At 45.1% G+C, this 17,795-nt stretch overlaps 64 non-coding genes across 64 annotated transcripts; all 64 read right to left on the bottom strand.

Moving 5' to 3' along the window:
• Positions 1-92: 92 nt before the first annotated feature.
• LOC128631379 (5S ribosomal RNA) lies at positions 93-211 on the bottom strand. The gene has a single exon (XR_008395553.1). It is a non-coding gene; the product is annotated as a 5S ribosomal RNA (ribosomal RNA).
• A 156-nt stretch (positions 212-367) lies between these two features.
• LOC128631378 (5S ribosomal RNA) lies at positions 368-486 on the bottom strand. Its single transcript, XR_008395552.1, has one exon. It is a non-coding gene; the product is annotated as a 5S ribosomal RNA (ribosomal RNA).
• Positions 487-645: 159 nt separating this feature from the next.
• Positions 646-764, bottom strand: LOC128631377 (5S ribosomal RNA). Its single transcript, XR_008395551.1, has one exon. It is a non-coding gene; the product is annotated as a 5S ribosomal RNA (ribosomal RNA).
• Positions 765-924: 160 nt separating this feature from the next.
• LOC128631376 (5S ribosomal RNA) lies at positions 925-1,043 on the bottom strand. The gene has a single exon (XR_008395550.1). It is a non-coding gene; the product is annotated as a 5S ribosomal RNA (ribosomal RNA).
• A 160-nt stretch (positions 1,044-1,203) lies between these two features.
• Positions 1,204-1,322, bottom strand: LOC128631375 (5S ribosomal RNA). The gene has a single exon (XR_008395549.1). It is a non-coding gene; the product is annotated as a 5S ribosomal RNA (ribosomal RNA).
• Positions 1,323-1,478: 156 nt separating this feature from the next.
• Positions 1,479-1,597, bottom strand: LOC128631374 (5S ribosomal RNA). Its single transcript, XR_008395548.1, has one exon. It is a non-coding gene; the product is annotated as a 5S ribosomal RNA (ribosomal RNA).
• A 156-nt stretch (positions 1,598-1,753) lies between these two features.
• LOC128631373 (5S ribosomal RNA) lies at positions 1,754-1,872 on the bottom strand. The gene has a single exon (XR_008395547.1). It is a non-coding gene; the product is annotated as a 5S ribosomal RNA (ribosomal RNA).
• A 160-nt stretch (positions 1,873-2,032) lies between these two features.
• On the bottom strand, positions 2,033-2,151 carry LOC128631371 (5S ribosomal RNA). Its single transcript, XR_008395545.1, has one exon. It is a non-coding gene; the product is annotated as a 5S ribosomal RNA (ribosomal RNA).
• A 160-nt stretch (positions 2,152-2,311) lies between these two features.
• LOC128631370 (5S ribosomal RNA) lies at positions 2,312-2,430 on the bottom strand. The gene has a single exon (XR_008395544.1). It is a non-coding gene; the product is annotated as a 5S ribosomal RNA (ribosomal RNA).
• Positions 2,431-2,586: 156 nt separating this feature from the next.
• On the bottom strand, positions 2,587-2,705 carry LOC128631369 (5S ribosomal RNA). The gene has a single exon (XR_008395543.1). It is a non-coding gene; the product is annotated as a 5S ribosomal RNA (ribosomal RNA).
• A 160-nt stretch (positions 2,706-2,865) lies between these two features.
• Positions 2,866-2,984, bottom strand: LOC128631368 (5S ribosomal RNA). The gene has a single exon (XR_008395542.1). It is a non-coding gene; the product is annotated as a 5S ribosomal RNA (ribosomal RNA).
• Positions 2,985-3,144: 160 nt separating this feature from the next.
• LOC128631367 (5S ribosomal RNA) lies at positions 3,145-3,263 on the bottom strand. The gene has a single exon (XR_008395541.1). It is a non-coding gene; the product is annotated as a 5S ribosomal RNA (ribosomal RNA).
• A 160-nt stretch (positions 3,264-3,423) lies between these two features.
• LOC128631366 (5S ribosomal RNA) lies at positions 3,424-3,542 on the bottom strand. Its single transcript, XR_008395540.1, has one exon. It is a non-coding gene; the product is annotated as a 5S ribosomal RNA (ribosomal RNA).
• Positions 3,543-3,702: 160 nt separating this feature from the next.
• LOC128631365 (5S ribosomal RNA) lies at positions 3,703-3,821 on the bottom strand. The gene has a single exon (XR_008395539.1). It is a non-coding gene; the product is annotated as a 5S ribosomal RNA (ribosomal RNA).
• A 160-nt stretch (positions 3,822-3,981) lies between these two features.
• LOC128631364 (5S ribosomal RNA) lies at positions 3,982-4,100 on the bottom strand. Its single transcript, XR_008395538.1, has one exon. It is a non-coding gene; the product is annotated as a 5S ribosomal RNA (ribosomal RNA).
• Positions 4,101-4,256: 156 nt separating this feature from the next.
• On the bottom strand, positions 4,257-4,375 carry LOC128631363 (5S ribosomal RNA). The gene has a single exon (XR_008395537.1). It is a non-coding gene; the product is annotated as a 5S ribosomal RNA (ribosomal RNA).
• A 159-nt stretch (positions 4,376-4,534) lies between these two features.
• LOC128631362 (5S ribosomal RNA) lies at positions 4,535-4,653 on the bottom strand. Its single transcript, XR_008395536.1, has one exon. It is a non-coding gene; the product is annotated as a 5S ribosomal RNA (ribosomal RNA).
• Positions 4,654-4,813: 160 nt separating this feature from the next.
• LOC128631360 (5S ribosomal RNA) lies at positions 4,814-4,932 on the bottom strand. The gene has a single exon (XR_008395534.1). It is a non-coding gene; the product is annotated as a 5S ribosomal RNA (ribosomal RNA).
• A 156-nt stretch (positions 4,933-5,088) lies between these two features.
• On the bottom strand, positions 5,089-5,207 carry LOC128631359 (5S ribosomal RNA). The gene has a single exon (XR_008395533.1). It is a non-coding gene; the product is annotated as a 5S ribosomal RNA (ribosomal RNA).
• A 160-nt stretch (positions 5,208-5,367) lies between these two features.
• On the bottom strand, positions 5,368-5,486 carry LOC128631358 (5S ribosomal RNA). Its single transcript, XR_008395532.1, has one exon. It is a non-coding gene; the product is annotated as a 5S ribosomal RNA (ribosomal RNA).
• A 156-nt stretch (positions 5,487-5,642) lies between these two features.
• On the bottom strand, positions 5,643-5,761 carry LOC128631357 (5S ribosomal RNA). Its single transcript, XR_008395531.1, has one exon. It is a non-coding gene; the product is annotated as a 5S ribosomal RNA (ribosomal RNA).
• Positions 5,762-5,921: 160 nt separating this feature from the next.
• LOC128631356 (5S ribosomal RNA) lies at positions 5,922-6,040 on the bottom strand. The gene has a single exon (XR_008395530.1). It is a non-coding gene; the product is annotated as a 5S ribosomal RNA (ribosomal RNA).
• A 152-nt stretch (positions 6,041-6,192) lies between these two features.
• Positions 6,193-6,311, bottom strand: LOC128631355 (5S ribosomal RNA). The gene has a single exon (XR_008395529.1). It is a non-coding gene; the product is annotated as a 5S ribosomal RNA (ribosomal RNA).
• A 160-nt stretch (positions 6,312-6,471) lies between these two features.
• LOC128631354 (5S ribosomal RNA) lies at positions 6,472-6,590 on the bottom strand. The gene has a single exon (XR_008395528.1). It is a non-coding gene; the product is annotated as a 5S ribosomal RNA (ribosomal RNA).
• Positions 6,591-6,746: 156 nt separating this feature from the next.
• Positions 6,747-6,865, bottom strand: LOC128631353 (5S ribosomal RNA). The gene has a single exon (XR_008395527.1). It is a non-coding gene; the product is annotated as a 5S ribosomal RNA (ribosomal RNA).
• A 160-nt stretch (positions 6,866-7,025) lies between these two features.
• LOC128631352 (5S ribosomal RNA) lies at positions 7,026-7,144 on the bottom strand. Its single transcript, XR_008395526.1, has one exon. It is a non-coding gene; the product is annotated as a 5S ribosomal RNA (ribosomal RNA).
• Positions 7,145-7,304: 160 nt separating this feature from the next.
• On the bottom strand, positions 7,305-7,423 carry LOC128631351 (5S ribosomal RNA). The gene has a single exon (XR_008395525.1). It is a non-coding gene; the product is annotated as a 5S ribosomal RNA (ribosomal RNA).
• A 156-nt stretch (positions 7,424-7,579) lies between these two features.
• LOC128631349 (5S ribosomal RNA) lies at positions 7,580-7,698 on the bottom strand. Its single transcript, XR_008395523.1, has one exon. It is a non-coding gene; the product is annotated as a 5S ribosomal RNA (ribosomal RNA).
• A 160-nt stretch (positions 7,699-7,858) lies between these two features.
• LOC128631348 (5S ribosomal RNA) lies at positions 7,859-7,977 on the bottom strand. Its single transcript, XR_008395522.1, has one exon. It is a non-coding gene; the product is annotated as a 5S ribosomal RNA (ribosomal RNA).
• Positions 7,978-8,129: 152 nt separating this feature from the next.
• On the bottom strand, positions 8,130-8,248 carry LOC128631347 (5S ribosomal RNA). The gene has a single exon (XR_008395521.1). It is a non-coding gene; the product is annotated as a 5S ribosomal RNA (ribosomal RNA).
• Positions 8,249-8,407: 159 nt separating this feature from the next.
• On the bottom strand, positions 8,408-8,526 carry LOC128631346 (5S ribosomal RNA). Its single transcript, XR_008395520.1, has one exon. It is a non-coding gene; the product is annotated as a 5S ribosomal RNA (ribosomal RNA).
• Positions 8,527-8,690: 164 nt separating this feature from the next.
• Positions 8,691-8,809, bottom strand: LOC128631345 (5S ribosomal RNA). Its single transcript, XR_008395519.1, has one exon. It is a non-coding gene; the product is annotated as a 5S ribosomal RNA (ribosomal RNA).
• A 160-nt stretch (positions 8,810-8,969) lies between these two features.
• Positions 8,970-9,088, bottom strand: LOC128631344 (5S ribosomal RNA). The gene has a single exon (XR_008395518.1). It is a non-coding gene; the product is annotated as a 5S ribosomal RNA (ribosomal RNA).
• Positions 9,089-9,244: 156 nt separating this feature from the next.
• Positions 9,245-9,363, bottom strand: LOC128631343 (5S ribosomal RNA). The gene has a single exon (XR_008395517.1). It is a non-coding gene; the product is annotated as a 5S ribosomal RNA (ribosomal RNA).
• A 160-nt stretch (positions 9,364-9,523) lies between these two features.
• Positions 9,524-9,642, bottom strand: LOC128631342 (5S ribosomal RNA). The gene has a single exon (XR_008395516.1). It is a non-coding gene; the product is annotated as a 5S ribosomal RNA (ribosomal RNA).
• Positions 9,643-9,796: 154 nt separating this feature from the next.
• LOC128631341 (5S ribosomal RNA) lies at positions 9,797-9,915 on the bottom strand. The gene has a single exon (XR_008395515.1). It is a non-coding gene; the product is annotated as a 5S ribosomal RNA (ribosomal RNA).
• Positions 9,916-10,075: 160 nt separating this feature from the next.
• Positions 10,076-10,194, bottom strand: LOC128631340 (5S ribosomal RNA). The gene has a single exon (XR_008395514.1). It is a non-coding gene; the product is annotated as a 5S ribosomal RNA (ribosomal RNA).
• A 156-nt stretch (positions 10,195-10,350) lies between these two features.
• LOC128631338 (5S ribosomal RNA) lies at positions 10,351-10,469 on the bottom strand. Its single transcript, XR_008395512.1, has one exon. It is a non-coding gene; the product is annotated as a 5S ribosomal RNA (ribosomal RNA).
• A 160-nt stretch (positions 10,470-10,629) lies between these two features.
• On the bottom strand, positions 10,630-10,748 carry LOC128631337 (5S ribosomal RNA). Its single transcript, XR_008395511.1, has one exon. It is a non-coding gene; the product is annotated as a 5S ribosomal RNA (ribosomal RNA).
• A 156-nt stretch (positions 10,749-10,904) lies between these two features.
• On the bottom strand, positions 10,905-11,023 carry LOC128631336 (5S ribosomal RNA). The gene has a single exon (XR_008395510.1). It is a non-coding gene; the product is annotated as a 5S ribosomal RNA (ribosomal RNA).
• Positions 11,024-11,183: 160 nt separating this feature from the next.
• Positions 11,184-11,302, bottom strand: LOC128631335 (5S ribosomal RNA). Its single transcript, XR_008395509.1, has one exon. It is a non-coding gene; the product is annotated as a 5S ribosomal RNA (ribosomal RNA).
• A 156-nt stretch (positions 11,303-11,458) lies between these two features.
• Positions 11,459-11,577, bottom strand: LOC128631334 (5S ribosomal RNA). The gene has a single exon (XR_008395508.1). It is a non-coding gene; the product is annotated as a 5S ribosomal RNA (ribosomal RNA).
• A 160-nt stretch (positions 11,578-11,737) lies between these two features.
• LOC128631333 (5S ribosomal RNA) lies at positions 11,738-11,856 on the bottom strand. Its single transcript, XR_008395507.1, has one exon. It is a non-coding gene; the product is annotated as a 5S ribosomal RNA (ribosomal RNA).
• Positions 11,857-12,018: 162 nt separating this feature from the next.
• Positions 12,019-12,137, bottom strand: LOC128631332 (5S ribosomal RNA). Its single transcript, XR_008395506.1, has one exon. It is a non-coding gene; the product is annotated as a 5S ribosomal RNA (ribosomal RNA).
• A 163-nt stretch (positions 12,138-12,300) lies between these two features.
• On the bottom strand, positions 12,301-12,419 carry LOC128631331 (5S ribosomal RNA). The gene has a single exon (XR_008395505.1). It is a non-coding gene; the product is annotated as a 5S ribosomal RNA (ribosomal RNA).
• Positions 12,420-12,579: 160 nt separating this feature from the next.
• Positions 12,580-12,698, bottom strand: LOC128631330 (5S ribosomal RNA). The gene has a single exon (XR_008395504.1). It is a non-coding gene; the product is annotated as a 5S ribosomal RNA (ribosomal RNA).
• Positions 12,699-12,858: 160 nt separating this feature from the next.
• Positions 12,859-12,977, bottom strand: LOC128631329 (5S ribosomal RNA). Its single transcript, XR_008395503.1, has one exon. It is a non-coding gene; the product is annotated as a 5S ribosomal RNA (ribosomal RNA).
• A 162-nt stretch (positions 12,978-13,139) lies between these two features.
• LOC128631327 (5S ribosomal RNA) lies at positions 13,140-13,258 on the bottom strand. Its single transcript, XR_008395501.1, has one exon. It is a non-coding gene; the product is annotated as a 5S ribosomal RNA (ribosomal RNA).
• A 160-nt stretch (positions 13,259-13,418) lies between these two features.
• LOC128631326 (5S ribosomal RNA) lies at positions 13,419-13,537 on the bottom strand. The gene has a single exon (XR_008395500.1). It is a non-coding gene; the product is annotated as a 5S ribosomal RNA (ribosomal RNA).
• Positions 13,538-13,699: 162 nt separating this feature from the next.
• LOC128631325 (5S ribosomal RNA) lies at positions 13,700-13,818 on the bottom strand. The gene has a single exon (XR_008395499.1). It is a non-coding gene; the product is annotated as a 5S ribosomal RNA (ribosomal RNA).
• A 162-nt stretch (positions 13,819-13,980) lies between these two features.
• On the bottom strand, positions 13,981-14,099 carry LOC128631324 (5S ribosomal RNA). The gene has a single exon (XR_008395498.1). It is a non-coding gene; the product is annotated as a 5S ribosomal RNA (ribosomal RNA).
• A 156-nt stretch (positions 14,100-14,255) lies between these two features.
• On the bottom strand, positions 14,256-14,374 carry LOC128631323 (5S ribosomal RNA). Its single transcript, XR_008395497.1, has one exon. It is a non-coding gene; the product is annotated as a 5S ribosomal RNA (ribosomal RNA).
• A 164-nt stretch (positions 14,375-14,538) lies between these two features.
• On the bottom strand, positions 14,539-14,657 carry LOC128631321 (5S ribosomal RNA). Its single transcript, XR_008395495.1, has one exon. It is a non-coding gene; the product is annotated as a 5S ribosomal RNA (ribosomal RNA).
• Positions 14,658-14,817: 160 nt separating this feature from the next.
• Positions 14,818-14,936, bottom strand: LOC128631320 (5S ribosomal RNA). Its single transcript, XR_008395494.1, has one exon. It is a non-coding gene; the product is annotated as a 5S ribosomal RNA (ribosomal RNA).
• Positions 14,937-15,096: 160 nt separating this feature from the next.
• Positions 15,097-15,215, bottom strand: LOC128631319 (5S ribosomal RNA). Its single transcript, XR_008395493.1, has one exon. It is a non-coding gene; the product is annotated as a 5S ribosomal RNA (ribosomal RNA).
• A 162-nt stretch (positions 15,216-15,377) lies between these two features.
• On the bottom strand, positions 15,378-15,496 carry LOC128631318 (5S ribosomal RNA). Its single transcript, XR_008395492.1, has one exon. It is a non-coding gene; the product is annotated as a 5S ribosomal RNA (ribosomal RNA).
• Positions 15,497-15,652: 156 nt separating this feature from the next.
• LOC128631317 (5S ribosomal RNA) lies at positions 15,653-15,771 on the bottom strand. The gene has a single exon (XR_008395491.1). It is a non-coding gene; the product is annotated as a 5S ribosomal RNA (ribosomal RNA).
• Positions 15,772-15,931: 160 nt separating this feature from the next.
• On the bottom strand, positions 15,932-16,050 carry LOC128631315 (5S ribosomal RNA). The gene has a single exon (XR_008395489.1). It is a non-coding gene; the product is annotated as a 5S ribosomal RNA (ribosomal RNA).
• A 156-nt stretch (positions 16,051-16,206) lies between these two features.
• On the bottom strand, positions 16,207-16,325 carry LOC128631314 (5S ribosomal RNA). Its single transcript, XR_008395488.1, has one exon. It is a non-coding gene; the product is annotated as a 5S ribosomal RNA (ribosomal RNA).
• A 154-nt stretch (positions 16,326-16,479) lies between these two features.
• On the bottom strand, positions 16,480-16,598 carry LOC128631313 (5S ribosomal RNA). The gene has a single exon (XR_008395487.1). It is a non-coding gene; the product is annotated as a 5S ribosomal RNA (ribosomal RNA).
• A 160-nt stretch (positions 16,599-16,758) lies between these two features.
• Positions 16,759-16,877, bottom strand: LOC128631312 (5S ribosomal RNA). Its single transcript, XR_008395486.1, has one exon. It is a non-coding gene; the product is annotated as a 5S ribosomal RNA (ribosomal RNA).
• Positions 16,878-17,041: 164 nt separating this feature from the next.
• Positions 17,042-17,160, bottom strand: LOC128631311 (5S ribosomal RNA). Its single transcript, XR_008395485.1, has one exon. It is a non-coding gene; the product is annotated as a 5S ribosomal RNA (ribosomal RNA).
• Positions 17,161-17,320: 160 nt separating this feature from the next.
• On the bottom strand, positions 17,321-17,439 carry LOC128631310 (5S ribosomal RNA). The gene has a single exon (XR_008395484.1). It is a non-coding gene; the product is annotated as a 5S ribosomal RNA (ribosomal RNA).
• Positions 17,440-17,599: 160 nt separating this feature from the next.
• LOC128631309 (5S ribosomal RNA) lies at positions 17,600-17,718 on the bottom strand. Its single transcript, XR_008395483.1, has one exon. It is a non-coding gene; the product is annotated as a 5S ribosomal RNA (ribosomal RNA).
• Positions 17,719-17,795: the final 77 nt, after the last annotated feature.

Raw genomic sequence — 17,795 nt, 5'->3', positions numbered from 1 at the left:
TGATTGATTGGGTCCCCTTCAAACCTGTGTCCAACCTTTATCCCAAAACAGGATGTTGTGCAGAGGCCATGAAAACACTGATCCAAATAAAAAGCTTACAGCACCTAGTATTCCCATTCAGTCTCCCAACCGAGTACTAACCAGGCCCAACTCTGCTTTGCTTCCGAGTTCAGATGAGATCAGGCTTTTTCAGAGTGGTATGGCCGTAAGCGAAAGCTGACCCCAAATGGGGCCTATTTAAATAGTGTAATCAAAAGACTGACTGACTGACTGATTGATTGATTGGGTCCCCTTCAAACCTGTGTCCAACCTTTATCCCAAAACAGGATGTTGTGCAGAGGCCATGAAAACACTGATCCAAATAAAAAGCTTACAGCACCTAGTATTCCCATTCAGTCTCCCAACCGAGTACTAACCAGGCCCAACTCTGCTTTGCTTCCGAGTTCAGATGAGATCAGGCTTTTTCAGAGTGGTATGGCCGTAAGCGAAAGCTGACCCCAAATGGGGCCTATTTAAATAGTGTAATCAAAGACTGACTGACTGACTGACTGATTGATTGATTGGGTCCCCTTCAAACCTGTGTCCAACCTTTATCCCAAAACAGGATGTTGTGCAGAGGCCATGAAAACACTGATCCAAATAAAAAGCTTACAGCACCTAGTATTCCCATTCAGTCTCCCAACCGAGTACTAACCAGGCCCAACTCTGCTTTGCTTCCGAGTTCAGATGAGATCAGGCTTTTTCAGAGTGGTATGGCCGTAAGCGAAAGCTGACCCCAAATGGGGCCTATTTAAATAGTGTAATCAAAAGACTGACTGACTGACTGACTGATTGATTGATTGGGTCCCCTTCAAACCTGTGTCCAACCTTTATCCCAAAACAGGATGTTGTGCAGAGGCCATGAAAACACTGATCCAAATAAAAAGCTTACAGCACCTAGTATTCCCATTCAGTCTCCCAACCGAGTACTAACCAGGCCCAACTCTGCTTTGCTTCCGAGTTCAGATGAGATCAGGCTTTTTCAGAGTGGTATGGCCGTAAGCGAAAGCTGACCCCAAATGGGGCCTATTTAAATAGTGTAATCAAAAGACTGACTGACTGACTGACTGATTGATTGATTGGGTCCCCTTCAAACCTGTGTCCAACCTTTATCCCAAAACAGGATGTTGTGCAGAGGCCATGAAAACACTGATCCAAATAAAAAGCTTACAGCACCTAGTATTCCCATTCAGTCTCCCAACCGAGTACTAACCAGGCCCAACTCTGCTTTGCTTCCGAGTTCAGATGAGATCAGGCTTTTTCAGAGTGGTATGGCCGTAAGCGAAAGCTGACCCCAAATGGGGCCTATTTAAATAGTGTAATCAAAAGACTGACTGACTGATTGATTGATTGATTGGGTCCCCTTCAAACCTGTGTCCAACCTTTATCCCAAAACAGGATGTTGTGCAGAGGCCATGAAAACACTGATCCAAATAAAAAGCTTACAGCACCTAGTATTCCCATTCAGTCTCCCAACCGAGTACTAACCAGGCCCAACTCTGCTTTGCTTCCGAGTTCAGATGAGATCAGGCTTTTTCAGAGTGGTATGGCCGTAAGCGAAAGCTGACCCCAAATGGGGCCTATTTAAATAGTGTAATCAAAAGACTGACTGACTGATTGATTGATTGATTGGGTCCCCTTCAAACCTGTGTCCAACCTTTATCCCAAAACAGGATGTTGTGCAGAGGCCATGAAAACACTGATCCAAATAAAAAGCTTACAGCACCTAGTATTCCCATTCAGTCTCCCAACCGAGTACTAACCAGGCCCAACTCTGCTTTGCTTCCGAGTTCAGATGAGATCAGGCTTTTTCAGAGTGGTATGGCCGTAAGCGAAAGCTGACCCCAAATGGGGCCTATTTAAATAGTGTAATCAAAAGACTGACTGACTGACTGACTGATTGATTGATTGGGTCCCCTTCAAACCTGTGTCCAACCTTTATCCCAAAACAGGATGTTGTGCAGAGGCCATGAAAACACTGATCCAAATAAAAAGCTTACAGCACCTAGTATTCCCATTCAGTCTCCCAACCGAGTACTAACCAGGCCCAACTCTGCTTTGCTTCCGAGTTCAGATGAGATCAGGCTTTTTCAGAGTGGTATGGCCGTAAGCGAAAGCTGACCCCAAATGGGGCCTATTTAAATAGTGTAATCAAAAGACTGACTGACTGACTGACTGATTGATTGATTGGGTCCCCTTCAAACCTGTGTCCAACCTTTATCCCAAAACAGGATGTTGTGCAGAGGCCATGAAAACACTGATCCAAATAAAAAGCTTACAGCACCTAGTATTCCCATTCAGTCTCCCAACCGAGTACTAACCAGGCCCAACTCTGCTTTGCTTCCGAGTTCAGATGAGATCAGGCTTTTTCAGAGTGGTATGGCCGTAAGCGAAAGCTGACCCCAAATGGGGCCTATTTAAATAGTGTAATCAAAAGACTGACTGACTGATTGATTGATTGATTGGGTCCCCTTCAAACCTGTGTCCAACCTTTATCCCAAAACAGGATGTTGTGCAGAGGCCATGAAAACACTGATCCAAATAAAAAGCTTACAGCACCTAGTATTCCCATTCAGTCTCCCAACCGAGTACTAACCAGGCCCAACTCTGCTTTGCTTCCGAGTTCAGATGAGATCAGGCTTTTTCAGAGTGGTATGGCCGTAAGCGAAAGCTGACCCCAAATGGGGCCTATTTAAATAGTGTAATCAAAAGACTGACTGACTGACTGACTGATTGATTGATTGGGTCCCCTTCAAACCTGTGTCCAACCTTTATCCCAAAACAGGATGTTGTGCAGAGGCCATGAAAACACTGATCCAAATAAAAAGCTTACAGCACCTAGTATTCCCATTCAGTCTCCCAACCGAGTACTAACCAGGCCCAACTCTGCTTTGCTTCCGAGTTCAGATGAGATCAGGCTTTTTCAGAGTGGTATGGCCGTAAGCGAAAGCTGACCCCAAATGGGGCCTATTTAAATAGTGTAATCAAAAGACTGACTGACTGACTGACTGATTGATTGATTGGGTCCCCTTCAAACCTGTGTCCAACCTTTATCCCAAAACAGGATGTTGTGCAGAGGCCATGAAAACACTGATCCAAATAAAAAGCTTACAGCACCTAGTATTCCCATTCAGTCTCCCAACCGAGTACTAACCAGGCCCAACTCTGCTTTGCTTCCGAGTTCAGATGAGATCAGGCTTTTTCAGAGTGGTATGGCCGTAAGCGAAAGCTGACCCCAAATGGGGCCTATTTAAATAGTGTAATCAAAAGACTGACTGACTGACTGACTGATTGATTGATTGGGTCCCCTTCAAACCTGTGTCCAACCTTTATCCCAAAACAGGATGTTGTGCAGAGGCCATGAAAACACTGATCCAAATAAAAAGCTTACAGCACCTAGTATTCCCATTCAGTCTCCCAACCGAGTACTAACCAGGCCCAACTCTGCTTTGCTTCCGAGTTCAGATGAGATCAGGCTTTTTCAGAGTGGTATGGCCGTAAGCGAAAGCTGACCCCAAATGGGGCCTATTTAAATAGTGTAATCAAAAGACTGACTGACTGACTGACTGATTGATTGATTGGGTCCCCTTCAAACCTGTGTCCAACCTTTATCCCAAAACAGGATGTTGTGCAGAGGCCATGAAAACACTGATCCAAATAAAAAGCTTACAGCACCTAGTATTCCCATTCAGTCTCCCAACCGAGTACTAACCAGGCCCAACTCTGCTTTGCTTCCGAGTTCAGATGAGATCAGGCTTTTTCAGAGTGGTATGGCCGTAAGCGAAAGCTGACCCCAAATGGGGCCTATTTAAATAGTGTAATCAAAAGACTGACTGACTGACTGACTGATTGATTGATTGGGTCCCCTTCAAACCTGTGTCCAACCTTTATCCCAAAACAGGATGTTGTGCAGAGGCCATGAAAACACTGATCCAAATAAAAAGCTTACAGCACCTAGTATTCCCATTCAGTCTCCCAACCGAGTACTAACCAGGCCCAACTCTGCTTTGCTTCCGAGTTCAGATGAGATCAGGCTTTTTCAGAGTGGTATGGCCGTAAGCGAAAGCTGACCCCAAATGGGGCCTATTTAAATAGTGTAATCAAAAGACTGACTGACTGACTGATTGATTGATTGGGTCCCCTTCAAACCTGTGTCCAACCTTTATCCCAAAACAGGATGTTGTGCAGAGGCCATGAAAACACTGATCCAAATAAAAAGCTTACAGCACCTAGTATTCCCATTCAGTCTCCCAACCGAGTACTAACCAGGCCCAACTCTGCTTTGCTTCCGAGTTCAGATGAGATCAGGCTTTTTCAGAGTGGTATGGCCGTAAGCGAAAGCTGACCCCAAATGGGGCCTATTTAAATAGTGTAATCAAAAGACTGACTGACTGATGACTGATTGATTGATTGGGTCCCCTTCAAACCTGTGTCCAACCTTTATCCCAAAACAGGATGTTGTGCAGAGGCCATGAAAACACTGATCCAAATAAAAAGCTTACAGCACCTAGTATTCCCATTCAGTCTCCCAACCGAGTACTAACCAGGCCCAACTCTGCTTTGCTTCCGAGTTCAGATGAGATCAGGCTTTTTCAGAGTGGTATGGCCGTAAGCGAAAGCTGACCCCAAATGGGGCCTATTTAAATAGTGTAATCAAAAGACTGACTGACTGACTGACTGATTGATTGATTGGGTCCCCTTCAAACCTGTGTCCAACCTTTATCCCAAAACAGGATGTTGTGCAGAGGCCATGAAAACACTGATCCAAATAAAAAGCTTACAGCACCTAGTATTCCCATTCAGTCTCCCAACCGAGTACTAACCAGGCCCAACTCTGCTTTGCTTCCGAGTTCAGATGAGATCAGGCTTTTTCAGAGTGGTATGGCCGTAAGCGAAAGCTGACCCCAAATGGGGCCTATTTAAATAGTGTAATCAAAAGACTGACTGACTGATTGATTGATTGATTGGGTCCCCTTCAAACCTGTGTCCAACCTTTATCCCAAAACAGGATGTTGTGCAGAGGCCATGAAAACACTGATCCAAATAAAAAGCTTACAGCACCTAGTATTCCCATTCAGTCTCCCAACCGAGTACTAACCAGGCCCAACTCTGCTTTGCTTCCGAGTTCAGATGAGATCAGGCTTTTTCAGAGTGGTATGGCCGTAAGCGAAAGCTGACCCCAAATGGGGCCTATTTAAATAGTGTAATCAAAAGACTGACTGACTGACTGACTGATTGATTGATTGGGTCCCCTTCAAACCTGTGTCCAACCTTTATCCCAAAACAGGATGTTGTGCAGAGGCCATGAAAACACTGATCCAAATAAAAAGCTTACAGCACCTAGTATTCCCATTCAGTCTCCCAACCGAGTACTAACCAGGCCCAACTCTGCTTTGCTTCCGAGTTCAGATGAGATCAGGCTTTTTCAGAGTGGTATGGCCGTAAGCGAAAGCTGACCCCAAATGGGGCCTATTTAAATAGTGTAATCAAAAGACTGACTGACTGACTGATTGATTGATTGGGTCCCCTTCAAACCTGTGTCCAACCTTTATCCCAAAACAGGATGTTGTGCAGAGGCCATGAAAACACTGATCCAAATAAAAAGCTTACAGCACCTAGTATTCCCATTCAGTCTCCCAACCGAGTACTAACCAGGCCCAACTCTGCTTTGCTTCCGAGTTCAGATGAGATCAGGCTTTTTCAGAGTGGTATGGCCGTAAGCGAAAGCTGACCCCAAATGGGGCCTATTTAAATAGTGTAATCAAAAGACTGACTGACTGACTGACTGATTGATTGATTGGGTCCCCTTCAAACCTGTGTCCAACCTTTATCCCAAAACAGGATGTTGTGCAGAGGCCATGAAAACACTGATCCAAATAAAAAGCTTACAGCACCTAGTATTCCCATTCAGTCTCCCAACCGAGTACTAACCAGGCCCAACTCTGCTTTGCTTCCGAGTTCAGATGAGATCAGGCTTTTTCAGAGTGGTATGGCCGTAAGCGAAAGCTGACCCCAAATGGGGCCTATTTAAATAGTGTAATCAAAAGACTGACTGACTGATTGATTGATTGGGTCCCCTTCAAACCTGTGTCCAACCTTTATCCCAAAACAGGATGTTGTGCAGAGGCCATGAAAACACTGATCCAAATAAAAAGCTTACAGCACCTAGTATTCCCATTCAGTCTCCCAACCGAGTACTAACCAGGCCCAACTCTGCTTTGCTTCCGAGTTCAGATGAGATCAGGCTTTTTCAGAGTGGTATGGCCGTAAGCGAAAGCTGACCCCAAATGGGGCCTATTTAAATAGTGTAATCAAAAGACTGACTGACTGACTGACTGATTGATTGATTGGGTCCCCTTCAAACCTGTGTCCAACCTTTATCCCAAAACAGGATGTTGTGCAGAGGCCATGAAAACACTGATCCAAATAAAAAGCTTACAGCACCTAGTATTCCCATTCAGTCTCCCAACCGAGTACTAACCAGGCCCAACTCTGCTTTGCTTCCGAGTTCAGATGAGATCAGGCTTTTTCAGAGTGGTATGGCCGTAAGCGAAAGCTGACCCCAAATGGGGCCTATTTAAATAGTGTAATCAAAAGACTGACTGACTGACTGATTGATTGATTGGGTCCCCTTCAAACCTGTGTCCAACCTTTATCCCAAAACAGGATGTTGTGCAGAGGCCATGAAAACACTGATCCAAATAAAAAGCTTACAGCACCTAGTATTCCCATTCAGTCTCCCAACCGAGTACTAACCAGGCCCAACTCTGCTTTGCTTCCGAGTTCAGATGAGATCAGGCTTTTTCAGAGTGGTATGGCCGTAAGCGAAAGCTGACCCCAAATGGGGCCTATTTAAATAGTGTAATCAAAAGACTGACTGACTGACTGACTGATTGATTGATTGGGTCCCCTTCAAACCTGTGTCCAACCTTTATCCCAAAACAGGATGTTGTGCAGAGGCCATGAAAACACTGATCCAAATAAAAAGCTTACAGCACCTAGTATTCCCATTCAGTCTCCCAACCGAGTACTAACCAGGCCCAACTCTGCTTTGCTTCCGAGTTCAGATGAGATCAGGCTTTTTCAGAGTGGTATGGCCGTAAGCGAAAGCTGACCCCAAATGGGGCCTATTTAAATAGTGTAATCAAAAGACTGACTGACTGACTGACTGATTGATTGATTGGGTCCCCTTCAAACCTGTGTCCAACCTTTATCCCAAAACAGGATGTTGTGCAGAGGCCATGAAAACACTGATCCAAATAAAAAGCTTACAGCACCTAGTATTCCCATTCAGTCTCCCAACCGAGTACTAACCAGGCCCAACTCTGCTTTGCTTCCGAGTTCAGATGAGATCAGGCTTTTTCAGAGTGGTATGGCCGTAAGCGAAAGCTGACCCCAAATGGGGCCTATTTAAATAGTGTAATCAACTGACTGACTGACTGATTGATTGATTGATTGGGTCCCCTTCAAACCTGTGTCCAACCTTTATCCCAAAACAGGATGTTGTGCAGAGGCCATGAAAACACTGATCCAAATAAAAAGCTTACAGCACCTAGTATTCCCATTCAGTCTCCCAACCGAGTACTAACCAGGCCCAACTCTGCTTTGCTTCCGAGTTCAGATGAGATCAGGCTTTTTCAGAGTGGTATGGCCGTAAGCGAAAGCTGACCCCAAATGGGGCCTATTTAAATAGTGTAATCAAAAGACTGACTGACTGACTGACTGATTGATTGATTGGGTCCCCTTCAAACCTGTGTCCAACCTTTATCCCAAAACAGGATGTTGTGCAGAGGCCATGAAAACACTGATCCAAATAAAAAGCTTACAGCACCTAGTATTCCCATTCAGTCTCCCAACCGAGTACTAACCAGGCCCAACTCTGCTTTGCTTCCGAGTTCAGATGAGATCAGGCTTTTTCAGAGTGGTATGGCCGTAAGCGAAAGCTGACCCCAAATGGGGCCTATTTAAATAGTGTAATCAAAAGACTGACTGACTGATTGATTGATTGGGTCCCCTTCAAACCTGTGTCCAACCTTTATCCCAAAACAGGATGTTGTGCAGAGGCCATGAAAACACTGATCCAAATAAAAAGCTTACAGCACCTAGTATTCCCATTCAGTCTCCCAACCGAGTACTAACCAGGCCCAACTCTGCTTTGCTTCCGAGTTCAGATGAGATCAGGCTTTTTCAGAGTGGTATGGCCGTAAGCGAAAGCTGACCCCAAATGGGGCCTATTTAAATAGTGTAATCAAAAGACTGACTGACTGATGACTGATTGATTGATTGGGTCCCCTTCAAACCTGTGTCCAACCTTTATCCCAAAACAGGATGTTGTGCAGAGGCCATGAAAACACTGATCCAAATAAAAAGCTTACAGCACCTAGTATTCCCATTCAGTCTCCCAACCGAGTACTAACCAGGCCCAACTCTGCTTTGCTTCCGAGTTCAGATGAGATCAGGCTTTTTCAGAGTGGTATGGCCGTAAGCGAAAGCTGACCCCAAATGGGGCCTATTTAAATAGTGTAATCAAAAAACTGACTGACTGACTGACTGACTGATTGATTGATTGGGTCCCCTTCAAACCTGTGTCCAACCTTTATCCCAAAACAGGATGTTGTGCAGAGGCCATGAAAACACTGATCCAAATAAAAAGCTTACAGCACCTAGTATTCCCATTCAGTCTCCCAACCGAGTACTAACCAGGCCCAACTCTGCTTTGCTTCCGAGTTCAGATGAGATCAGGCTTTTTCAGAGTGGTATGGCCGTAAGCGAAAGCTGACCCCAAATGGGGCCTATTTAAATAGTGTAATCAAAAGACTGACTGACTGACTGACTGATTGATTGATTGGGTCCCCTTCAAACCTGTGTCCAACCTTTATCCCAAAACAGGATGTTGTGCAGAGGCCATGAAAACACTGATCCAAATAAAAAGCTTACAGCACCTAGTATTCCCATTCAGTCTCCCAACCGAGTACTAACCAGGCCCAACTCTGCTTTGCTTCCGAGTTCAGATGAGATCAGGCTTTTTCAGAGTGGTATGGCCGTAAGCGAAAGCTGACCCCAAATGGGGCCTATTTAAATAGTGTAATCAAAAGACTGACTGACTGATTGATTGATTGATTGGGTCCCCTTCAAACCTGTGTCCAACCTTTATCCCAAAACAGGATGTTGTGCAGAGGCCATGAAAACACTGATCCAAATAAAAAGCTTACAGCACCTAGTATTCCCATTCAGTCTCCCAACCGAGTACTAACCAGGCCCAACTCTGCTTTGCTTCCGAGTTCAGATGAGATCAGGCTTTTTCAGAGTGGTATGGCCGTAAGCGAAAGCTGACCCCAAATGGGGCCTATTTAAATAGTGTAATCAAAAGACTGACTGACTGACTGACTGATTGATTGATTGGGTCCCCTTCAAACCTGTGTCCAACCTTTATCCCAAAACAGGATGTTGTGCAGAGGCCATGAAAACACTGATCCAAATAAAAAGCTTACAGCACCTAGTATTCCCATTCAGTCTCCCAACCGAGTACTAACCAGGCCCAACTCTGCTTTGCTTCCGAGTTCAGATGAGATCAGGCTTTTTCAGAGTGGTATGGCCGTAAGCGAAAGCTGACCCCAAATGGGGCCTATTTAAATAGTGTAATCAAGACTGACTGACTGACTGATTGATTGATTGGGTCCCCTTCAAACCTGTGTCCAACCTTTATCCCAAAACAGGATGTTGTGCAGAGGCCATGAAAACACTGATCCAAATAAAAAGCTTACAGCACCTAGTATTCCCATTCAGTCTCCCAACCGAGTACTAACCAGGCCCAACTCTGCTTTGCTTCCGAGTTCAGATGAGATCAGGCTTTTTCAGAGTGGTATGGCCGTAAGCGAAAGCTGACCCCAAATGGGGCCTATTTAAATAGTGTAATCAAAAGACTGACTGACTGACTGACTGATTGATTGATTGGGTCCCCTTCAAACCTGTGTCCAACCTTTATCCCAAAACAGGATGTTGTGCAGAGGCCATGAAAACACTGATCCAAATAAAAAGCTTACAGCACCTAGTATTCCCATTCAGTCTCCCAACCGAGTACTAACCAGGCCCAACTCTGCTTTGCTTCCGAGTTCAGATGAGATCAGGCTTTTTCAGAGTGGTATGGCCGTAAGCGAAAGCTGACCCCAAATGGGGCCTATTTAAATAGTGTAATCAAAAGACTGACTGACTGATTGATTGATTGATTGGGTCCCCTTCAAACCTGTGTCCAACCTTTATCCCAAAACAGGATGTTGTGCAGAGGCCATGAAAACACTGATCCAAATAAAAAGCTTACAGCACCTAGTATTCCCATTCAGTCTCCCAACCGAGTACTAACCAGGCCCAACTCTGCTTTGCTTCCGAGTTCAGATGAGATCAGGCTTTTTCAGAGTGGTATGGCCGTAAGCGAAAGCTGACCCCAAATGGGGCCTATTTAAATAGTGTAATCAAAAGACTGACTGACTGACTGACTGATTGATTGATTGGGTCCCCTTCAAACCTGTGTCCAACCTTTATCCCAAAACAGGATGTTGTGCAGAGGCCATGAAAACACTGATCCAAATAAAAAGCTTACAGCACCTAGTATTCCCATTCAGTCTCCCAACCGAGTACTAACCAGGCCCAACTCTGCTTTGCTTCCGAGTTCAGATGAGATCAGGCTTTTTCAGAGTGGTATGGCCGTAAGCGAAAGCTGACCCCAAATGGGGCCTATTTAAATAGTGTAATCAAAAGACTGACTGACTGACTGATTGATTGATTGGGTCCCCTTCAAACCTGTGTCCAACCTTTATCCCAAAACAGGATGTTGTGCAGAGGCCATGAAAACACTGATCCAAATAAAAAGCTTACAGCACCTAGTATTCCCATTCAGTCTCCCAACCGAGTACTAACCAGGCCCAACTCTGCTTTGCTTCCGAGTTCAGATGAGATCAGGCTTTTTCAGAGTGGTATGGCCGTAAGCGAAAGCTGACCCCAAATGGGGCCTATTTAAATAGTGTAATCAAAAGACTGACTGACTGACTGACTGATTGATTGATTGGGTCCCCTTCAAACCTGTGTCCAACCTTTATCCCAAAACAGGATGTTGTGCAGAGGCCATGAAAACACTGATCCAAATAAAAAGCTTACAGCACCTAGTATTCCCATTCAGTCTCCCAACCGAGTACTAACCAGGCCCAACTCTGCTTTGCTTCCGAGTTCAGATGAGATCAGGCTTTTTCAGAGTGGTATGGCCGTAAGCGAAAGCTGACCCCAAATGGGGCCTATTTAAATAGTGTAATCAAAAGACTGACTGACTGATTGATTGATTGATTGGGTCCCCTTCAAACCTGTGTCCAACCTTTATCCCAAAACAGGATGTTGTGCAGAGGCCATGAAAACACTGATCCAAATAAAAAGCTTACAGCACCTAGTATTCCCATTCAGTCTCCCAACCGAGTACTAACCAGGCCCAACTCTGCTTTGCTTCCGAGTTCAGATGAGATCAGGCTTTTTCAGAGTGGTATGGCCGTAAGCGAAAGCTGACCCCAAATGGGGCCTATTTAAATAGTGTAATCAAAAGACTGACTGACTGACTGACTGATTGATTGATTGGGTCCCCTTCAAACCTGTGTCCAACCTTTATCCCAAAACAGGATGTTGTGCAGAGGCCATGAAAACACTGATCCAAATAAAAAGCTTACAGCACCTAGTATTCCCATTCAGTCTCCCAACCGAGTACTAACCAGGCCCAACTCTGCTTTGCTTCCGAGTTCAGATGAGATCAGGCTTTTTCAGAGTGGTATGGCCGTAAGCGAAAGCTGACCCCAAATGGGGCCTATTTAAATAGTGTAATCAAAACTGACTGACTGACTGACTGACTGATTGATTGATTGGGTCCCCTTCAAACCTGTGTCCAACCTTTATCCCAAAACAGGATGTTGTGCAGAGGCCATGAAAACACTGATCCAAATAAAAAGCTTACAGCACCTAGTATTCCCATTCAGTCTCCCAACCGAGTACTAACCAGGCCCAACTCTGCTTTGCTTCCGAGTTCAGATGAGATCAGGCTTTTTCAGAGTGGTATGGCCGTAAGCGAAAGCTGACCCCAAATGGGGCCTATTTAAATAGTGTAATCAAAAACTGACTGACTGACTGACTGACTGATTGATTGATTGGGTCCCCTTCAAACCTGTGTCCAACCTTTATCCCAAAACAGGATGTTGTGCAGAGGCCATGAAAACACTGATCCAAATAAAAAGCTTACAGCACCTAGTATTCCCATTCAGTCTCCCAACCGAGTACTAACCAGGCCCAACTCTGCTTTGCTTCCGAGTTCAGATGAGATCAGGCTTTTTCAGAGTGGTATGGCCGTAAGCGAAAGCTGACCCCAAATGGGGCCTATTTAAATAGTGTAATCAAAAGACTGACTGACTGACTGACTGATTGATTGATTGGGTCCCCTTCAAACCTGTGTCCAACCTTTATCCCAAAACAGGATGTTGTGCAGAGGCCATGAAAACACTGATCCAAATAAAAAGCTTACAGCACCTAGTATTCCCATTCAGTCTCCCAACCGAGTACTAACCAGGCCCAACTCTGCTTTGCTTCCGAGTTCAGATGAGATCAGGCTTTTTCAGAGTGGTATGGCCGTAAGCGAAAGCTGACCCCAAATGGGGCCTATTTAAATAGTGTAATCAAAAGACTGACTGACTGACTGATTGATTGATTGATTGGGTCCCCTTCAAACCTGTGTCCAACCTTTATCCCAAAACAGGATGTTGTGCAGAGGCCATGAAAACACTGATCCAAATAAAAAGCTTACAGCACCTAGTATTCCCATTCAGTCTCCCAACCGAGTACTAACCAGGCCCAACTCTGCTTTGCTTCCGAGTTCAGATGAGATCAGGCTTTTTCAGAGTGGTATGGCCGTAAGCGAAAGCTGACCCCAAATGGGGCCTATTTAAATAGTGTAATCAAAACTGACTGACTGACTGACTGACTGATTGATTGATTGGGTCCCCTTCAAACCTGTGTCCAACCTTTATCCCAAAACAGGATGTTGTGCAGAGGCCATGAAAACACTGATCCAAATAAAAAGCTTACAGCACCTAGTATTCCCATTCAGTCTCCCAACCGAGTACTAACCAGGCCCAACTCTGCTTTGCTTCCGAGTTCAGATGAGATCAGGCTTTTTCAGAGTGGTATGGCCGTAAGCGAAAGCTGACCCCAAATGGGGCCTATTTAAATAGTGTAATCAAAAGACTGACTGACTGACTGACTGATTGATTGATTGGGTCCCCTTCAAACCTGTGTCCAACCTTTATCCCAAAACAGGATGTTGTGCAGAGGCCATGAAAACACTGATCCAAATAAAAAGCTTACAGCACCTAGTATTCCCATTCAGTCTCCCAACCGAGTACTAACCAGGCCCAACTCTGCTTTGCTTCCGAGTTCAGATGAGATCAGGCTTTTTCAGAGTGGTATGGCCGTAAGCGAAAGCTGACCCCAAATGGGGCCTATTTAAATAGTGTAATCAAAACTGACTGACTGACTGACTGACTGATTGATTGATTGGGTCCCCTTCAAACCTGTGTCCAACCTTTATCCCAAAACAGGATGTTGTGCAGAGGCCATGAAAACACTGATCCAAATAAAAAGCTTACAGCACCTAGTATTCCCATTCAGTCTCCCAACCGAGTACTAACCAGGCCCAACTCTGCTTTGCTTCCGAGTTCAGATGAGATCAGGCTTTTTCAGAGTGGTATGGCCGTAAGCGAAAGCTGACCCCAAATGGGGCCTATTTAAATAGTGTAATCAAAACTGACTGACTGACTGACTGACTGATTGATTGATTGGGTCCCCTTCAAACCTGTGTCCAACCTTTATCCCAAAACAGGATGTTGTGCAGAGGCCATGAAAACACTGATCCAAATAAAAAGCTTACAGCACCTAGTATTCCCATTCAGTCTCCCAACCGAGTACTAACCAGGCCCAACTCTGCTTTGCTTCCGAGTTCAGATGAGATCAGGCTTTTTCAGAGTGGTATGGCCGTAAGCGAAAGCTGACCCCAAATGGGGCCTATTTAAATAGTGTAATCAAAAGACTGACTGACTGACTGATTGATTGATTGGGTCCCCTTCAAACCTGTGTCCAACCTTTATCCCAAAACAGGATGTTGTGCAGAGGCCATGAAAACACTGATCCAAATAAAAAGCTTACAGCACCTAGTATTCCCATTCAGTCTCCCAACCGAGTACTAACCAGGCCCAACTCTGCTTTGCTTCCGAGTTCAGATGAGATCAGGCTTTTTCAGAGTGGTATGGCCGTAAGCGAAAGCTGACCCCAAATGGGGCCTATTTAAATAGTGTAATCAAAAGACTGACTGACTGACTGACTGACTGATTGATTGATTGGGTCCCCTTCAAACCTGTGTCCAACCTTTATCCCAAAACAGGATGTTGTGCAGAGGCCATGAAAACACTGATCCAAATAAAAAGCTTACAGCACCTAGTATTCCCATTCAGTCTCCCAACCGAGTACTAACCAGGCCCAACTCTGCTTTGCTTCCGAGTTCAGATGAGATCAGGCTTTTTCAGAGTGGTATGGCCGTAAGCGAAAGCTGACCCCAAATGGGGCCTATTTAAATAGTGTAATCAAAAGACTGACTGACTGACTGACTGATTGATTGATTGGGTCCCCTTCAAACCTGTGTCCAACCTTTATCCCAAAACAGGATGTTGTGCAGAGGCCATGAAAACACTGATCCAAATAAAAAGCTTACAGCACCTAGTATTCCCATTCAGTCTCCCAACCGAGTACTAACCAGGCCCAACTCTGCTTTGCTTCCGAGTTCAGATGAGATCAGGCTTTTTCAGAGTGGTATGGCCGTAAGCGAAAGCTGACCCCAAATGGGGCCTATTTAAATAGTGTAATCAAAAGACTGACTGACTGACTGACTGATTGATTGATTGGGTCCCCTTCAAACCTGTGTCCAACCTTTATCCCAAAACAGGATGTTGTGCAGAGGCCATGAAAACACTGATCCAAATAAAAAGCTTACAGCACCTAGTATTCCCATTCAGTCTCCCAACCGAGTACTAACCAGGCCCAACTCTGCTTTGCTTCCGAGTTCAGATGAGATCAGGCTTTTTCAGAGTGGTATGGCCGTAAGCGAAAGCTGACCCCAAATGGGGCCTATTTAAATAGTGTAATCAAAACTGACTGACTGACTGACTGACTGATTGATTGATTGGGTCCCCTTCAAACCTGTGTCCAACCTTTATCCCAAAACAGGATGTTGTGCAGAGGCCATGAAAACACTGATCCAAATAAAAAGCTTACAGCACCTAGTATTCCCATTCAGTCTCCCAACCGAGTACTAACCAGGCCCAACTCTGCTTTGCTTCCGAGTTCAGATGAGATCAGGCTTTTTCAGAGTGGTATGGCCGTAAGCGAAAGCTGACCCCAAATGGGGCCTATTTAAATAGTGTAATCAAAAGACTGACTGACTGATTGATTGATTGATTGGGTCCCCTTCAAACCTGTGTCCAACCTTTATCCCAAAACAGGATGTTGTGCAGAGGCCATGAAAACACTGATCCAAATAAAAAGCTTACAGCACCTAGTATTCCCATTCAGTCTCCCAACCGAGTACTAACCAGGCCCAACTCTGCTTTGCTTCCGAGTTCAGATGAGATCAGGCTTTTTCAGAGTGGTATGGCCGTAAGCGAAAGCTGACCCCAAATGGGGCCTATTTAAATAGTGTAATCAAAAGACTGACTGACTGACTGACTGATTGATTGATTGGGTCCCCTTCAAACCTGTGTCCAACCTTTATCCCAAAACAGGATGTTGTGCAGAGGCCATGAAAACACTGATCCAAATAAAAAGCTTACAGCACCTAGTATTCCCATTCAGTCTCCCAACCGAGTACTAACCAGGCCCAACTCTGCTTTGCTTCCGAGTTCAGATGAGATCAGGCTTTTTCAGAGTGGTATGGCCGTAAGCGAAAGCTGACCCCAAATGGGGCCTATTTAAATAGTGTAATCAAAAGACTGACTGACTGATTGATTGATTGATTGGGTCCCCTTCAAACCTGTGTCCAACCTTTATCCCAAAACAGGATGTTGTGCAGAGGCCATGAAAACACTGATCCAAATAAAAAGCTTACAGCACCTAGTATTCCCATTCAGTCTCCCAACCGAGTACTAACCAGGCCCAACTCTGCTTTGCTTCCGAGTTCAGATGAGATCAGGCTTTTTCAGAGTGGTATGGCCGTAAGCGAAAGCTGACCCCAAATGGGGCCTATTTAAATAGTGTAATCAAAACTGACTGACTGACTGATTGATTGATTGGGTCCCCTTCAAACCTGTGTCCAACCTTTATCCCAAAACAGGATGTTGTGCAGAGGCCATGAAAACACTGATCCAAATAAAAAGCTTACAGCACCTAGTATTCCCATTCAGTCTCCCAACCGAGTACTAACCAGGCCCAACTCTGCTTTGCTTCCGAGTTCAGATGAGATCAGGCTTTTTCAGAGTGGTATGGCCGTAAGCGAAAGCTGACCCCAAATGGGGCCTATTTAAATAGTGTAATCAAAAGACTGACTGACTGACTGACTGATTGATTGATTGGGTCCCCTTCAAACCTGTGTCCAACCTTTATCCCAAAACAGGATGTTGTGCAGAGGCCATGAAAACACTGATCCAAATAAAAAGCTTACAGCACCTAGTATTCCCATTCAGTCTCCCAACCGAGTACTAACCAGGCCCAACTCTGCTTTGCTTCCGAGTTCAGATGAGATCAGGCTTTTTCAGAGTGGTATGGCCGTAAGCGAAAGCTGACCCCAAATGGGGCCTATTTAAATAGTGTAATCAAAAGACTGACTGACTGACTGACTGACTGATTGATTGATTGGGTCCCCTTCAAACCTGTGTCCAACCTTTATCCCAAAACAGGATGTTGTGCAGAGGCCATGAAAACACTGATCCAAATAAAAAGCTTACAGCACCTAGTATTCCCATTCAGTCTCCCAACCGAGTACTAACCAGGCCCAACTCTGCTTTGCTTCCGAGTTCAGATGAGATCAGGCTTTTTCAGAGTGGTATGGCCGTAAGCGAAAGCTGACCCCAAATGGGGCCTATTTAAATAGTGTAATCAAAAGACTGACTGACTGACTGACTGATTGATTGATTGGGTCCCCTTCAAACCTGTGTCCAACCTTTATCCCAAAACAGGATGTTGTGCAGAGGCCATGAAAACACTGATCCAAATAAAAAGCTTACAGCACCTAGTATTCCCATTCAGTCTCCCAACCGAGTACTAACCAGGCCCAACTCTGCTTTGCTTCCGAGTTCAGATGAGATCAGGCTTTTTCAGAGTGGTATGGCCGTAAGCGAAAGCTGACCCCAAATGGGGCCTATTTAAATAGTGTAATCAAAAGACTGACTGACTGACTGACTGATTGATTGATTGGGTCCCCTTCAAACCTGTGTCCAACCTTTATCCCAAAACAGGATGTTGTGCAGAGGCCATGAAAACACTGATCCAAATAAAAAGCTTACAGCACCTAGTATTCCCATTCAGTCTCCCAACCGAGTACTAACCAGGCCCAACTCTGCTTTGCTTCCGAGTTCAGATGAGATCAGGCTTTTTCAGAGTGGTATGGCCGTAAGCGAAAGCTGACCCCAAATGGGGCCTATTTAAATAGTGTAATCAAAAGACTGACTGACTGACTGATTGATTGATTGGGT

Source organism: Ictalurus punctatus, unplaced genomic scaffold (genome assembly GCF_001660625.3).
Source record: "Ictalurus punctatus breed USDA103 unplaced genomic scaffold, Coco_2.0 tig00006821, whole genome shotgun sequence".
In the NCBI taxonomy this organism is placed as follows: domain Eukaryota; kingdom Metazoa; phylum Chordata; class Actinopteri; order Siluriformes; family Ictaluridae; genus Ictalurus; species Ictalurus punctatus.
This window is presented reverse-complemented; position numbering and strand designations above follow the sequence as displayed.